Here is a 17,583-nt window from a genome sequence, read left to right as displayed (position 1 = left end):
CTGCCACAGAGGGCAGTGGAGGCCAAATCACTGGATGGATTTAAGAGAGCGTTAGATAGAGCTCTAGGGGCTAGTGGAATCAAGGGATATGGGGAGAAGGCAGGCACGGGTTATTGATTTGGGATGATCAGCCACGATCACAATGAATGGCTGGATCAAAGGGCCGAATGGCCTCCTCCTGCACCTATTTTCTATGTTTCTATAGAGGGAAAAACTGAAATTGGGATGTTTTTAAAAGTGCGATAGTGAGAATTCAAGGTATGTTTCCGTTTGAATGAAGGGCAAACTGTTCTAAATATTGAATGACAAGACAAATTGAGGCCCTGTTAAGGAAAAAGGATGCATGGGTCCTGTATAGACAGGTGGGATCAAGTGTAGATCCTGGAGGAATATAGGGGATTGAGGAGGATATATAAGAACAATATAAGGAGGGCAAAAAGGGGGGCGTGATAGCTTTTGTCGATAAGATGACGGAGAAACCAAAGAGATTTTATGTATATTAAGGCTAAAAGGGTAACTAGAGGGAGAATAAGGCCCCTCAGAAAACAATCATGTAAATAATCATCAATGTGTTGCAGGAGACGGTCCTCAATTAATATTTCTCTCCTCGTATTGAGGATAATTCATTTTGCAGTTGAGGAAGTGCTGGATACTCTAAAACATATGAAAGTAGATAAATCTCCAGGACATGCTCAGGTATATACAAATAAACCATGGGTAGCTATAGAAGAAGCATAGAAACATAGAAACATAGAAAATAGGTGCAGGAGTAGGCCATTCGGCCCTTCGAGCCTGCACCGCCATTCAATATGATCATGGCTGAAATTTCAAGAGCCCAGACAGAAAATATATACATCACCATTAGACATTATTAAGTTGCTGGAAGACAGGAGGGTAGCTAAGGTTGTACCTCTATTTAAGAAGGGCTGCAAAGAAACACTCGGGAACTATAGACCAATAAGCCTAAAATCTATGATGGGAAAGTTAGCAGAGAAGGCATTTGGTATGCTGGTCTTCATCAGTCCGGGAATTGAGTATATATTTTGGGACATTATGTTACAGTTATCTCAATGGGGTTAGGTTAGTTAAGGGGGAAGTACAGCGAGACCTGGGTGTCCTTGTACACCGGTTACTGAAAGTTGACGTGCAAGGTACAGCAGGCAGTGAAGAAAGCTAATGGAATGTTGGCCTTCATAACAAGAGGATTTCAGTATAGGAGTAAAGAGGTTCTTCTGCAGTTGTATAGGGCTCTGGTGAGACCACATCTGGAGTATTGTGTAGTTTGTCTCCTAATTTGAGGAAGGACATCCTTGTGATTGAGGCAGTGCAGCGTAGGTTCACGAGATTGATCCCTGGGGTGGCGGGACTGTCATATGAGGAAAGATTGAAAAGACTGGGCTTGTATTCACTTGAGTTTAGAAGGATGAGGGGGAATCTTATAGACACTTATACAATTATAAAAGGACTGGACTAGCTAGATGCAGGAAAAATGTTCCCATTGTTGGGTGAGTCCAGAACCAGGGGCCACAGTCTTAGAATAAACGGGAGGTCATTTAAGACTGAGGTGAGAAAAAACTTTTTCACCCAGAGCGTTGTGATTTTATGGAATTCCCTGCCACAGAGGGCAGTGGAGGCCAAAACACTGGATGGATTTAAGAGAGAGTTAGATAGAGCTCTAGTGGCTAGTGGAGTCAAGGGATATGGAGAGAAGGCAGGCACGGGTTATTGATAGGGGACGATCAGCCATGATCACAATGAATGGCAGTGCTGGCTCAAAGGGCCGAATGGCCTCCTCCTGCACCTATGTTCTATGTGTCTAGTTGTACTAGACATTGGTGAGGCCACACTTACAGCATTTGTTTAGTTTTAGTCATCCTGTTAAATGAAAAAATGTTATTAAGATGAGCAAGGTGCAGAGTGGATTTACGGGGATGTTACCAGGACATGCAGGCCTGAGCTGTTGGGGGAGACTAGGACTTTATTTCTTGGAGCGCAGGAGTCTAAGGAATAATCTTATTGAGGTGACAGAATCATGAAGTGACTGGATGGGATGAATGCACAGAGTATATTTTCTCAGGATAGTGGAATCAATAACCAGCAGGTTGAAGGTGAGAGCTGAAAGATTTAACAGTAACCCATTGTGCAACTTTTTCACATGAAAGGTGGTGGTTAATGGAACAAAAATGGAACTTAAGGGAAGTAAAACGCAAAGTGCTGGAGGAACACGGTGGGTCAGGCAGCATCTTAAAAGGGAATCGAGACTTGACATTTCAAGTTGGGCCCCTTCATCAGATACTTTCTGCATCCAGTTAAGTAACTTCCACTGGACCCCATGCCAGAACAGTCTGCCTGCCTGACCAGCACTATGTGTTTTGCTCAAGATTCCAGCATCTATCATTTTTTGTTTCTCTCAGAGGAAGTAGTAGAGGTAAGTACAATAACATCACTTAAAAGACTTTTGGACAGGTCCACGGAAAGGAAAGGTTCAGACTGATGTGGGCCAAATGCGGCCAAATGGGACTAGCTTAGATGGCACATCTTGGTCGGCATGGAAAGTTGCACTGAAGGATCTGTGTCTGTGCTGTGTGACTCTATGAAGCTTCTTCTGTTCTTCATCACCTCATTTATTGATATATATTTATACTGTCTTTGTTCAAGGGTGCGATTGTCACTTTTCCTCGAGGAGGTCTTTTCCAATGATATCACGTTTAAAATCTAATGTTGAATGGCACATTTCATCCAATCTAGAACTCAAAACTATTGTTTAGTCATGTCCATGCAGACCCCTGGAGGAGGAGCAATTTTATTAGTCTCATTCCTCTTCTTATTCCCATGTGCCCCTACAATTTATTCTCACCCTCCCATAGTCATCAACACTTTCCTTCCATTGGTGGGCAACTTACAGTTACCAATTTCCTACCCAGTACTCATTTCAGGATATGCGAGGAATCCAGAGACCGCAGAAGAAACCCATGTGTTTACAACTTGCAAGCTCCACGCAGAAAGCACCAGAGATCAGTCAAATCAAGGTTCCTGCACCCGCAAACCCACGAAATAGCTCAAATATTAATAACCATATAACCATATAACAATTTACAGCACAGAAACAGGCCATCTCGACCTTTCTAGTCCATGCCGAACACATATTCTCCCCTAGTCCCAATAATATTGATCTGTGTTCACTGCAAAAACATGATGCAATTTTTAAAAATAGAGTGACCAGGGAGGAAAATCCTCAGTGTATTAGTAAAATTAATCTGTGGTACCATGTTTTCAACACAATATGAATAGTTGTAATGTATTTTCATAATGATTAATTCAAAATGTACTTGACATGAAGCAAATGAGCAAGAACCAGCTTAATGACAATTTCAGTTTATCCCAGGCTTTTGTAACAGTAGTTTGTGATTGTCACATTCTTTTAGCAAATCATTTCTGTATTTCAATGATGACCAAATATATCACCTTAATTCAGAATGAATGCATGCAGAAAATTGGCTTTCCCTAAGTTTCATACAGTACTGAAAAGCAAATACACATAACAATAAAATTCTACGCACAAAGGAAGGAGAATAGTGTTAACACACTACAAAATCAACCTGCAGAGACTTAATCATGAATGAGGCATGGTTTCTACATTTAAAAGGTCAAACCAATAAAATGTTTGCAACCTATAATATATTCATTAGAAATCAGCTCTGGGCACAGAGGTGATTTAGCCACTGATATTCTCATAATGAAAGATAATCATGTTTTTCTTTAATATAAATTCTAAATTCTAAAAAGCTTTAGGCCTGCAGTGAAGATGGTGAACATCTGTAAAGGCTTATTTTTCCCATTAATTGTGTTGCAGTTTATATGTTCTATTGCCTATTATTTTTAGTATTATAAATGTCAACTTTGGCAGAGAAAAGCCGATAATCCTACTTAATCCATTCTTGAGCCTGAATAACCCTTTAAAAATGTTTTTCAATCGCATTAAAACAAAGATTAACAAATTGTAAGGAATATTTAAATTGATGAATTTGCAGATGAACTTGGTGTTTTTGGATGGATGGATGGATGGATGGATGGATGGATGGATGGATGGATGGATGGATGGATGGATGGATGGGGTGTGAATAAACTGAAGATGATCATTACATAAAAATAGCCATGAAAAACAGTCACATGAATCACCGGACACTGATTCAAATAACTGAGTTAATGCTTTCATTGTGCAAGAAACGTGCATTGAATTAACTCTCTGCAACCCAGTTAGCTGATAACTAAAATTTATAGCATGGATATCTTGAGGGTGCAGCTGCTAATTGGGAGACAAAATAACACGGGAGAACACTAGAGGTTGGAAGGTTGCTTAGCTTCGGGAATCCGCAATGATGGGAAGGAGTTAAATTAGGGAAGAATTTGATCCCTGATGAAAACACTCTAACAGAAGTGTTGATGAATGGGCAGTTGAACCTGGCTGGCACAGAAGACAAGTTACCCATATATGCATCCTTCGCCCATCACCTCTCCTATCTGTGGAAAAGTCTGTCATTCCCAAATTGGCCTCACCAGCCACCTCAGAACCCACAAAACTAGAGTCAAAGCAACCAGCTAAGACGATGGGTGAACCAAATTGTGCAGCAAATGAGGATCTAAGCAGTAAAGCTTTCATGTTAATGAAGAATGGAAGCTGAGCACCCAGCTGGGAGAACATTGGAGTAGTGGTCTGGCAAAATAGAAACATACACAAATGTTTCAGTAGAAGTAAGGCAGAGACGGGACAGGAAATGGGTAATATTGTGGAGACAGAAAATTACAATGAATTTGATGCAGAAGACATGAGATCTGAAGCACAGCTAAACATTAAATAGTATACTGTAGCAGCACCTAGTGGTGGTTTGGGGAACTTTGAACCCTCGTCATTGGTTGGCTCCATCACGTGACCACGAGGTTTCGTTCGCGGGCTTTTCTAGGCAGTCGTCAGCGCTCCACCCAGTAGCAGTAGCTATTACAGTGTTAGCTGACCAGGCACACGTGTACTTAGTTTCATTATCATTTTTGTTTGCCAATAAAAATTATTTAACTCAACCTGCCTGTCTCGCTAAAGTGGTGACCCCGCCGGTCCGAATGTTTTTTGGATCTTTAAAATGAATGTCGACCCCCAGCCTGCCCAGCAAAACACGGTTGCCCTGAAACTGCCTACGGAACAGCGTCAAGTGTTATTCGCCCACATTGAGGCTCAATTCGAACTCCGCAACATCGTCGCGGATGCCACTCGTTACTTCTACGTGGTGGGGGCGCTCGGTCAAGAGACTGCCACCCGATTGCTGCCGTACCCACAAAATCCACCTGTGTTCGACAGAGTATGAATGTCTCTAGGCGCTGCTGCTCCGCACTTTAGAGCTCAGTCGCCGTGATCGCGCGACCCGCCTGTTACACACAGACGGCCTCGTCGATCGTAAGCCGTCCGCTCTGCTGAGCGAGATGCTCGCTTTTATGGATGGCCACCAGTCCTGCCTGCTGTTCGAGCAGGCCTTCCTCGAGCAAATGCCCAACGACATCAGCCTGCTCCTCGCTGGGTCAGATTTTGCCGACCCCCTGCAGCTCGCTGAACGGGCCTACGAGCTGTGGCTCGCCAAACAGCAGGACCGTGGGTCCATCAGCCGGGTGTCCGCACCTTCGCACCAGCAGCCTTGCAGGGGAGTCCAGCTCTCCACTGCCATCGCCGCCTGGTATAATTGATGCCCTTTTAATGCAGGTGGGAATCTCAGACCTCAGAAGTGAGAGGTTGAAAATGTCCGTAAAAACTTCAGCCAGTTGGTCCGTACAGGTTTTTAGAACACGACCGGGTATACCATCAGGTCCAGGTGCTTTTCGAGGGTTCACCCCTCTGAGGGATTTCCTGATGTTGACCTCTGTGACTGTGACTGAAATACCATCACAGCAAATGGAGGCTCGGGAAGGCACATTAGTGTTCTCCTTATCAAAGCGTGCTAGAACGCATTGAGCTCGTCAGGGAGTGATGTTTCACTGACATTCGAGCTGCCTCCTGATTTCGCCTTGTAGGAGGTGATTGCATTCAGGCCCCGCCACAGTTGCCGAACATCTGTCTCATCCTCCAGTTTTGGAGCAGAAGTCCCTTTTTGTCTTTTTGATGGCCTTACCAAGGTCGTATTTGGAATTCTTGTAGACAACTGTATCATCAGACGTGAATGCCCGGTGTCTGGTCTTCAGAAGAGTGCGGATCTCATAGTTCATCCAAGGTTTCTGATTGGGAAACACTCGGAAGGTTTTTGTGGGGATGCAGTCCTCCACACATTTCTTTATGGAGTCTGTAACGACTGTGGCGTATTCGTTCAAGTCCGTTGCCGAGTCCTTGAACATTGCCCAGTCTACAGACTCCAAACAGTCGTGGAGTTCTTCCTCTGCCCCCCCCCGACCAGCTCTGTACTGTCCTCACCTCTGGGGGTGCGCTCTTTAATTGCTGCCTGTAGGCAGGAAGAAGCAGCACAGCGGCATGGCCGAATTTACCGAAGTGAGAGCGAGGGATAGAACAATAAGCATTCTTGATGGTGGTGTAGCGGTGGTCGAGGGTGTTAGGTCCTCTGGTGCAGCAGGAGACATGTTGGTGGAAGTTAGGGAGTCAATTATATTATTTCTTGATTAGCTTAGCATTCAAAAATGTATTGATCTCAGCCTGAGATATCTATTTCCCCCACTTTCTTTTCATGGCAGGAAACATGAGCATATGATCAGTAATTGATTTTTAAATCTTAATTAAATTTTGCAGCTGATAGGAACCAAAACATATCCTTGAAAGCATAGTTGGAAAAAACATGTTTTCAGTTTCTTTCACTGTTAAATGTCTCTGTCAACAATAAATGTCAACCACTCAGACTTTACATTTTCATTACCTTTGTTACACAATGCAGATTCACCTATTGACCATTCGCATACCGATATTTCACTACTTGACCTCCTCCATAATCCACACATAATCTAGAAGAACAGCATCTCATATTCTTCTTGGGCTGCTTATAAGCCAACAGCATGAACATTGATTCGCCTATTTCAAATAATACCCCCCCTACACCTCCTCTCATTCCTCTGCCAACCCCACCCCCACACGCTGGTGCACACACATTTCTCCACCACCCAGTCAGCCTGCACCTTTCCCCTCCTGCATGCGCTCATCTCATGGAATCACATTTCTATGTACGCCCCTATTGCCCCTCTCCCTTTCCACCCATATCTCTTCCTCTGGCTTTACATTTCACTCCTATTTGTTATCTGTACTCCATCCAGTTTCCTGGGATGGCGAGACTGTCATATGAGGAAAGATTGAAAAGACTAGGCTTGTATTCACTGGAGTTTGGAAGGATGAGGGGATATCTTATAGAAACATATAAAATTATAAAAGGACTGGACAAGCTAGATGCAGGAAAAAAATTCCCTATGTTAGGCGAGTCCAGAACCAGGGGCCACAGTCTTAGAATAAAGGGGAGGTCATTTAAGACTGAGGTGAGAAAAAGCTTTTTCTCCCAGAGAGTTGTGAATTTATGGAATTCCCTGCCACAGAGGGCAGTGGAGGCCAAATCACTGGATGGATTTAAGAGCGAGTTAGATAGAGTTCTAGGGGCTAGTGGAGTCAAGGGATATGGGGAGAAGGCAGGCACGGGTTATTGATAGGGGACGATCAGCCATGATCACAATGAATGGCGGTGCTGGCTCGAAGGGCCGAATGTCCTCCTCCTGCACCTATTTTCTATGTTTCTATGTTTCTGTCCATCTGCCGATTACCCAACTCCCTTACCTGTACCCACCTGTTCCTTGTCAGGCTTTTTCTCATCCTCACCTTTCTTCCCCATACTCCATCAGTCTAAAGTAGCATCCCAACCCAAAATGTCTGTTATCCAACATCACCATAGATGTTGTCTGACCCACTAACCTTTTTCCAACATTTTTTTTATGCACATGTGTACAATCAAGCCAGACATACGTACACCAGGCAGTGTGTTAGTTACAGAGAAACATTAAATTACTGAGAAGGGGCAGATTAAAAAAGTACAATACAGTCCATTCAGAAAGTATTCACTTTTTCCACATTTTGTTACTTTACAGCCTTATTCTAAAATTGATTAAATTCATTTTTTTTATCATCAATCTACACACAATACCCCATAATAAAAAAGTGAAAATACGTGTTTAGTCATTTTTGCAAAGTAATTAAAATGAAATAACCGAAATATCACATTTACATGAATATTCAGACCCTTTGCTATGACACTCGAAATCGAGCTTAGGTTCATCCTGTTTCCATTGATTATCCTTGAGATGTTTCTACAACTTGATTGGAGTCCACCAGTTGTAAATTAAATTGATTTACATGATTTTGAAAGGCACACACTTGTCTATATAAGGTCCCACAGTTGACAGTGCATGTCAGAGCTAAAACCATGCCGTGAAGAAGAAGAAATTGGCCGTAGACCTCCGAGACAGTATTTTGTCATGACACAGATCTGGGGAAGGGTATAAAACAATTTCCGCAGCATTGCAGGTCCCAAAGAGCACAGTGGCCTCCGTCATTCATAAATGGAAGAACTTTGGTATCACCAGGACTCTTCATTGAGCTGGCCGCCCGGCCAAACTGAGCAAGTGGGGTAGAGGGCCTTGGTCCGGGAGGTGACCAAGAACCCAATGGTCACTCTGACAGAGCTCCAGAGTTCCATAAAAGGCACATGTCAGCCCGCTTGGAGTTTGCCAAAAGGCATGAGAAACAAGATTCTCTGGTCTGATGAAACCAAGATTGAACTCTTTGGCTTGAATGCCAATCATCACGTCTCGAGGAAACCAGGCACCGCTCATCACCTGGCCAATACTATTCCTATGGCGAAGCATGGTGGTGGCAGCATCATGCTGTGGAGATGTTTTTCAGCGGCAGGAACTGGGAGACTAGTCAGGATCGAGGGAAAGATGAACGGAGCAAAGTGCAGAGAGATCCTTGATGGAAACCTGCTCTGGAGCGTTCAGGACCTCAGACTGGGGTGAAAATTCACCTTCTAACAGGACAACGACCTTAAGCACACAGCCAAGACAACGCAAGAGTGGCTTTGTGACAAGTCCGTGAATGTCCTAAAGTGGTCCAGCCAGAGCCCAGACTTGAACCCGATCAAACATTTCTGGAGGGACCTGAAAATAGCTGTGCATCGATGCTCCCCATCCAACCTGACAGAACGTGGGAGGACCTGCAGAGAAGAATTGGAGAAATGACCCAAGTACAGGATTGCCAAGCTTGTAGCATCTTACCCGAGAAGTCTTGAGGCTATAATCACTACCAAAGGTGCCTCAACAAAGTACTGATTAAAGGGTCTGAATACTTATGAAAATGTGATATTTCTGTTATTTCTTTATAATTACTTTGCAAAAATGTCTAAACATTGGTTTTTGCTTTTTCATTATGGGGTATTGTGCTTAGATTAATGATAAAATAATAAGAATTTAATACATTTTAGAATAAGGCTGTAATGTAACAAAATGTGGAAAAGTGAAGGGCTCTGAATACTTTCTGAATGCACTGTATCCACAATGATATAGGCTGGGAATTAGGACTACACCCTAGCTTATGAGAGGCCCTCTCAGTGATCTGATAACAGCAGGGAAGCAACTGTTCCTGAATCTGGTGATACTGCATGTGCTGTCAAGCCCCTTGTATCTTCTGGCCGACAGGAGCGAGGAGGAGAAGAAGGTGAAATTGGCCCTTTTGGTTGGCTACTTTCTGCAGTCAGCATGAAATGTAGGTGGAGTCATTGGGTGGAGAAGCTGCTGTGTGTGATAGGTAGGAAGGGGCAAATGTGGCTGTGGTATCGTGTCGGGGTTAGGATGTGGTCGTAGATTTGGAGGGAAGGGGTTAGACCAAGTTAGACCAAGCGTAGGCTTGGCGATCGTTTCGCCGAACACCTCCGCTTGGTTCGCATTAACCAACTTGATCTCCCTGTGGCTCAGCGCTACAACTCCCCCTCCCACTCCGAATCAGACCTTTCTGTCCTGGGCCTCCTCGATTGCCAGATTGAGCACCACCGGAAACTGGAGGAGCAGCACCTCATATTCCGCTTGGGCAGTTTGCATCTCGGTGGCCTGAACATTGACTTCTCCAATGTCCGGTAGCCCTTACTGTCTCATCCCCTTCTCAGCTCTCCCTCAGCCCTCTGGCACCTCCTCCCCCCCCCTTCCCCCCCCCCCCCCCCCCCCCCCCCCCCCCGGCATCAGTCTGAAGAAGGGTTTTGGCCTGAAACTTTGCCTCTTTCCTTCGCTCCATAGATGCTCCCGCACTCGCTGAGTTTCTCCAGCACTTTTGTGTACCTCCTGAAGTCAATGACCAGCTTCTTCCTGTGTGTGATAGACTGGGCTATAACCACAACTCTCTTCAATTTCTTGTGATCTTGGACAGAGCTGTTGCTGAGCAAGCAACAATGCACCCCGATTGGATTATTTTTAAGTAACCAATTATACCCAATTTTGCTGAACACTTGGCATGACAAACAGAAAAAGCACTGACCAAACCAAAATTATTAATCAGTGAAATTTGACGTACAAATGATCTGCCACTCTTAATAGTACAGGGCATTTTGTGTTGAACGAAAACCAGCACTTAACAAGAATTAAAATGGCTGCCATTGTCAAATTTAGAGTATTGCTGGCGTGTGAATCTTTCTACGTCTCAACATCCTAAATTGATTCAATAGCTGATTTTAATCAGAACATTTTTGGCTCTGCAGAATTAACAATTGATTTAAATCAATTCCATTGAAATCAATGTGTAGAATCTCCCAGTGGACTATCTGGTGAGTCTAGATAACTGAATGTATCTATGTTGTTCTAACAAGCTTCATCAGCTAACCTCTGTGACCCTCTGGATTTGTTAATTAAATGTTTCTGATGTGTTATGGTAATTTGAAGATCTCCTAAATTAAGAAAACATCATTAAAAATGTGATGATATTTATTTTAATTCTGACCTTGTGAACACCAACTGCTCTGATGCCACATAAGCTGAGATAGTTATTACTTAAATTGACTGTTAAAGAACCTTGGGATCCTTGGCTCCCATTCCAACCACAACTGTTGAAATCCTTTTCTTCACACTGTGAAAACAGTAGAAAGTAATCTCACCACCTGCCTGACGAAAGGGCATTATATTTAACATGCCCCCTAACACATATGGCTGCATTCATGTTATTTTCTTCTCATTTCAGAGATCAAAGAATGCAGTGGTTTGCTAGTGAGGCAAAATAACGAGATCAAACTAAGCATATCCATTGTAAAAACCACCGATTGGTACACAAAATTGCTGGAGAAACTCAGCGGGTGCAGCAGCATCTATGGAGCGAAGGAAATAGGCAACGTTTCGGGCCGAAACCCTTCTTCAAGATCACCAGATATCATACTACGTAATGTCGTACTGGTTACATGCGATATCGTGTGGGATGCTCTGCAAATATTGCACAAAAACAAAATCTAATTTAAAATCTATACATAACTAAAACTCTGATCTTGTTATCTTCCGGTTTGCGCAAATATTTCTATTTATATATGATCCTGACGGAGGACAACGTCCAATGCCCACTGTGTCCCCATTGCACCATCAGCTCCAGCCCCAACCCCTCTGGTCCCATCGCTGGCTCCTGCCCCCCTCCTCCGTGATGCCCCCCTCTCCCTCACAAAGCCCGTCTTTTCTCAGAGCTCTCTCCCCCCCCTCCCCCACACCTCCCCTCTCCCCCACACACCACCGCCCACACACACGCCTCCCCCACAGCTCCCCTCTCCCCCTCCCACACACACCCCTACTCCCCTCCCCCACACACACCCCTCCCTCCACACACCCCTCCCCTCCACACATCCCCGCCCACACACACGCCTCCCCCACATCCCTCCCCCCCCCCCCCCCCACATCCTCCCCCCCCCCCCCCCCACACCCCCTACCCCCACACCATCCTCCCCCTTTTCCACACCCCTACCCCCCCCCCCACACACACAACCCCTCCCCTGCACCCACACTCACCCCTCCCCCACATGCCTCCTGCCCACACCCCCCCCCACCCCCCCAGGCTAACATCCCCCTCCCCCACGTCCCCCTTTGCCCCCCCCCCCCCACCCATTCCCCCAACGACCCCCCCCCCCCCCACCCCGCACACATAACTCTCCCACCCCACTGCAGGTCCCTGAGCTGGGGATGGGGACAGCTTCAGGTGGGGGCCGGTAGTGGGGGGGAGCTTCCTGCAGCTGGGGACTGAACGCCTGAAGCTGACCCGTCCGGCTATTAGGACCGAGATTAAGAAAACATTTTTCACACAGAGAGTGGTGAATCTCTGGGACTCTCTGCCACAGAGGGTAGTTGAGGCCAGTTCATTGGCTATATTTAAGAGGGAGTTAGATGTGGCCCTTGTGGCTAAAGGGATCAGGGGTTATGGAGAGAAGGCAGGTACAGGATACTGAGTTGGATGATCAGCCATGATCATATTGAATGGCAGTGCAGGCTCGAAGGGCTGAATGGCCTACTCCTGCACATATATTCTATGTTTCTATGTCTATGTTTCTATGACCCTCTTCCCCTGGCTGCAGGACGCACCCCATCCCCCACCAGCCCCCACCTGAAGCCGTGCCCCTCACCCGGTTGCAGCCGCTCCCTGCCCTGGCCCCGGACAGTCCAAGCCTGAAGCCGTCCCCCTCCCCCTGCTGCAAAACGCAACAAGATTCGCAACAGGAAAGAATGGACAATAAATCTCATCTTTAACGTTGAAATTGTTGTTATATTTTAAGAGTTATTCACATTTTAAGCTTTAATAAATCCCTTTTCCACTTGCCGTGCCCGTCAGCTGCCCCAGCGCAGTAAAACCTGCGTGTTCGATGTCACAATGTGAACCCAATGGGCGGGACTGGCTCCGCCGCTGGAGAGCCGCTAAGAGTGGATGTGGGGGGTTGAGGGGGGGGATGGAGTGAGTGCGTGGGGGGGGGGAGAGAGCAAGGGGCAGAGTGGGGGGGGTGGTGAGGGAAGGAGGGGGATCAGGGGCGTCACAACGGGAACCCGTCAGCTGCGCCTGCGCAGTTGGGGGCTATGCGTGAGTGGTGGAATTTTGCTTTGGGGGTACAAACCTCGCTTGTGACAATGGGACCCAATGGGTCCCACTTAGTTTAGTAGTACACTAAAATGCCAGTGGAGATACCATTGGAATCATTGAGTAAGACAGAAACAGCGGATCCATGGTGCGAGGGAGAAAGGTACAGATGTAATTCCTGATCAGCCTCTCGAAGCATTTCATGACCACTGAGGTGAGGGCCACGATCGGTAGTCATTCAAGCAGGCTGGAGAGGCATTCGTAGGCACTGGTACAATAGTGGATCTCTTGAAGCAGGCAGGGACCACGGACTTGGCCAGGAAGAGGTTGAATATAGTGGTGAGCACTGGAGCTAGCTGATTAGCACAAGACTTTAGTACTCGCCCAGATATACCATCTGGGCCCACAACTTTACTCGTGTTCACACGCTTCAGAGCCCTCCTCACGTCGTGCTTGGACACCGAGAATTTGTGCACATCCCCAGCAGTGTGCCTCAGTCCAGCCTCGCTATACAGCGGGCTGACGATGTTGATAGCCGGCGAGCTAGGGGTGTTGTTTCCCGCCTCAAATCGTGCATAAAAAGAGTTCAGGTCATCAGCTAAGGAGGCGCCGGCACTCCCGGTTGAGGGGGGCTGTTCTGGTAATTTTGTTATAGTACGTAGCCCCTGCCATAGGCGTCTGGTATCCCGTTGCTCCGTCTGCGACTCCATCTTGTTCCTGTATTTGCCTTCATGGTGAAGGGTATTGAGTTGTAAGCATCATGACGCAACAGTCAAAGTCATTGATGACACCACACTTTAGTTTAGTTTAGTTTAGTTTAGTTTAGTTTAGTTTAGAGACCCAGCATGGAAACAGACCTTTTGGCCCACCAAGTCCATGTCAATCAACGAACACCCGTACCGTATACTGCACAGTAGGGGCAATTTACAAAACCTACAAACTTGCATGTGTTTGGCATGTTGGAGGAGACCAGAGCACTCGGAGAGTGTACCTGCAAACTCAGTACAAACAGCACCTGTAGTCATGTTCAAACCCATGTCTCTGACGTCGTAAGAAAACAATTCAGCCACTGCGCCCCTATACCGCCCCAATATAAATGGTTCTGGTCACTCATCTACTGTAAGGATGTTAGAAAGATGGTGAGGAGATTCACCAAGAAGTTACCAGGGCTCGTGGACTTGAGTTCAAGGGAGAACTTGGGAATAATTTCTTTGGAGCATAGGAGACTGACGTGATCTTACTGAGAAGTATCAGATAATGAGGGGCTTGGATAAAATGTATTTATTTTTCCCAGGGCAGAGAAATCTAAAATTATAGGGCATAGACTTAAGATGAGAGGGAAGAGATTTAAGAGGGACCTCAGAGGGAACATTTTGACTCGGAGGGTAGTCCATATCTGGTAAGAGCTGCCAAAGGAAATAAGTGGATATAATGTCTATATTTGGACAACTATATGGATAGGAAGTGTTAGAGGGCTATGGACAAATGTTGGACTAGTCCATTGTGCCAACTGGGTCAGCATAGGACCTATTTCCACGTTGTAATGTTCCATGACTTTGTGTCACTTGAAATCCCATTTTAACAACCTTGCCGTTTTTCACCTTCTTGAAAAGTATCTGAAAAACTTCTCCTGAAACTGAAACAGTCTGAAAAAAGGTTTCAACCAGAAACATTGCCTATTTCCTTTGCTCCATAGATGCTGCCTCACCCGCTGAGTTTTTCCAGATTTTTGTCTACCTTCGATTTTCCAGCATCTGCAGTTCCTTCTTAAACCTGAAACTTCTTCACCTATTTGGTGTACAATTTTGGTCGCCCAATTATAGGAAGGATGTCAACAAAATAGAGAGAGTACAGAGGAGATTTACTAGAATGTTGCCTGGGTTTCAGCAACTAAGTTACGAAGAAAGGTTGAATAAGTTAGGTTTTTATTCTCTGGAGCGCAGAAGGTTAAGGGGGGACTTGATAGAGGTCTTTAAAATGATGAGAGGGATAGACAGAGTTGACGTGGACAAGCTTTTCCCATTGAGAGTAGGGAAGATTCAAACACTGGGAGATGACATGCGAATTAAGGGACTGAAGTTTAGGGGTAACATGAGGGGGGACTTATTTACTCAGAGAGTGGTAGCTGTGTGGAATGAGCTTCCAGTGAAGGTGGTGGAGGCAGGTTCGATTTTATCATTTAAAAATAAATTGGATAGGTATGGATGGGAAAGGAGTGGGGGGTTATGGTCTGAGCGCAGGTAGATGGGACTAGGGGAAAATAATTGTTCGGCACGGACTTGTAGGGCCGAGATGGCCTGTTTCCGTGCTGTAATTGTTATATGGTTATATGGTTATTTGCTGACCTGTGGTTTACAAGCTAGAATAGCACTTTCACATTCCTTCATTCAGAAACACCATATATTTCCATTCCCATAACCATCTCTAGTCAATGCTGTCAATTATTCTCCTTTAATTCCAACACTCTTTTTTCCCAATACATCATGGCTAAGAATACTAAATTATAAATCCTGTCTTTATTGCCAGAAGTCCACAAATGCCACCACCATTTAATCTTGCTTATTAATTTGACAACTTGCTGTTCCATGCATTTTCACCTGTGCTTTTTTCTCAGATTATTAATCAAATGTCATTTGTCTCCTCTAGGTATTTAGGCACTATGTCCATCCTGTCCAATGATGGAATTTAAGAGGATCTGATGCGAGAAGCTGGGAATGTGAAAGGTTTGAAGGGAGTTGGGGGCAGGTATAGATATAATGTGAGTGGGAACCCATTCTTATTCTTCCTGGCTCATAAGCATTATTGAAAAAGCACTTACTGTAAGAGAGTTAAGAGTGGGGTATCAGAGTTCCAGGATTTTAAAGGTTTAAAAGGAACTGCAGATGCTGGAAAACCGAAGGTAGACAAAAGTGCTGGAGAAACTCAGCGGGTGCAGCAGCATCTACGGAGTGAAAGAAATAGGCATCGTTTCGGGCCAAAACCCTTCTTCAGTCTGAAGAAGGGTTTCTGCCCGAAATGTTGCCTATTTCTAAGTGAGGGTATATTGGCTACCCTCCAGTCCAGAGGAACTGATCCTGAGTCGAGAGAACATTGGAAAATGATCACCATTGCATCCACCATTTCTACGGCCACCTCCTTGAGTATTCTGGGATGCAGACCATCAGGTCCTGCCTTCAGTCCCAACAGTTACCTAACACAATTTCCTGACTAATGTGGATTCCTGGGAGGTTGTTTTTGGGAGATTGTTTATGTCTTCCTTAGTAATCAATCAAGCAGAAGATTCAAGGTTGGCACCAAATATTAATGTTGAATAAATAAGACCAGAAGACAAGTACTGTAAATAACCAAGCTATAGAAGGAGAAACAGTTAAATCTTCTGCTCATTATGCTTTCATCAGAACTAGAAGTTGTTAGAAATTTATGAGGTAAGGTTAAATCTGTGGTTATTCCTGCTGAGGAAAGATTATTGTAAACACTTTTCCCGACTTCCATCCCCACAGGTGCTGCCTCACCCGGAACAGTTGACAGTGTTTGTCCCTGTTTTTATTTTACATATCTACTATCTGCAGCATCTTGCTGTTGGACAACTTTAAGAAGCTCGAGGCAAATGACAGTATATCTATACATATTCTTTGTTATAAATTTGAGTTACAAATTTTATTAACCTCAATTTATTTGAAAAGACAAATAATTCTGCAAAAACGGTCTAAAAATGTTTAATATTTGTAATAACTTGGGGCAAAAGCAACTCGCATCTTTATTGCACATTAAAAGAGTTTAGTTCACATTTATAATTCTCATATAAGTTTATGAAGCAACTTAATATATTTCAGAATGGCCCCAAACCGTTTTCAGTAAATTCTAGCAATATTATGCTTTAAATGGGTTGCAATCGAGAGCCTGAATGTGTTTAAACACTGATATAAAGCTAATTTCACACATTAATAATGTTTGTATATGTCATATTTTTATTTATTCATTTCTGAGGTGTGGTCATCACTGATAAGGACATTTGTTATTGCTCATCGCTAATTGCCCTTGAAGAGGTGGTAGAAACATAGAAACATAGAAATAGGTGCAGGAGCAGACCATTCAGTCCTTCGAGCCTGCACCGCCATTCAATATGATCATGGCTGATCATCCAACTCAGTATCCCGTACCTTCTCTCCATACCCCTGGTCCCCTTAGCCACAAGGGCCACATCTAACTCCCTCTTAAATATAGCCAATGAACTGGCCTCAACTACCCTCTGTGGCAGAGAGTTCCAGAGATTCACCACTCTCTGTGTGAAAAAAGTTCTTCTCATCTCGGTTTTAAAGGATTTCCCCCTTATCCTTAAGCTGTTACCCCTTGTCCTGGACTTCCCCAACATCGGGAACAATCTTCCTGCATCTAGCCTGTCCAACCCCTTAAGAATTTTGTAAGTTTCTATAAGATCCCCTCTCAATCTCCTAAATTCTAGAGAGTATAAACCAAGTCTATCC

The 17,583-nt window shown here is 44.7% G+C and overlaps 1 protein-coding gene across 1 annotated transcript in view; it reads right to left on the bottom strand.

Annotated features, from left to right (window-relative positions):
• LOC129696734 (coiled-coil domain-containing protein 102A-like) overlaps positions 1-17,583 on the bottom strand; it is a 466,367-nt gene that overhangs the window by 258,998 nt on the left and 189,786 nt on the right. The gene's annotated exons all lie outside the window — the stretch shown is intronic.

This window comes from Leucoraja erinacea, chromosome 4 (assembly GCF_028641065.1).
Source record: "Leucoraja erinacea ecotype New England chromosome 4, Leri_hhj_1, whole genome shotgun sequence".
Classification (NCBI taxonomy): domain Eukaryota; kingdom Metazoa; phylum Chordata; class Chondrichthyes; order Rajiformes; family Rajidae; genus Leucoraja; species Leucoraja erinaceus.
Note: the sequence above shows the minus strand (reverse complement) of the source record. Positions and strands in the feature narration are given on the sequence as shown.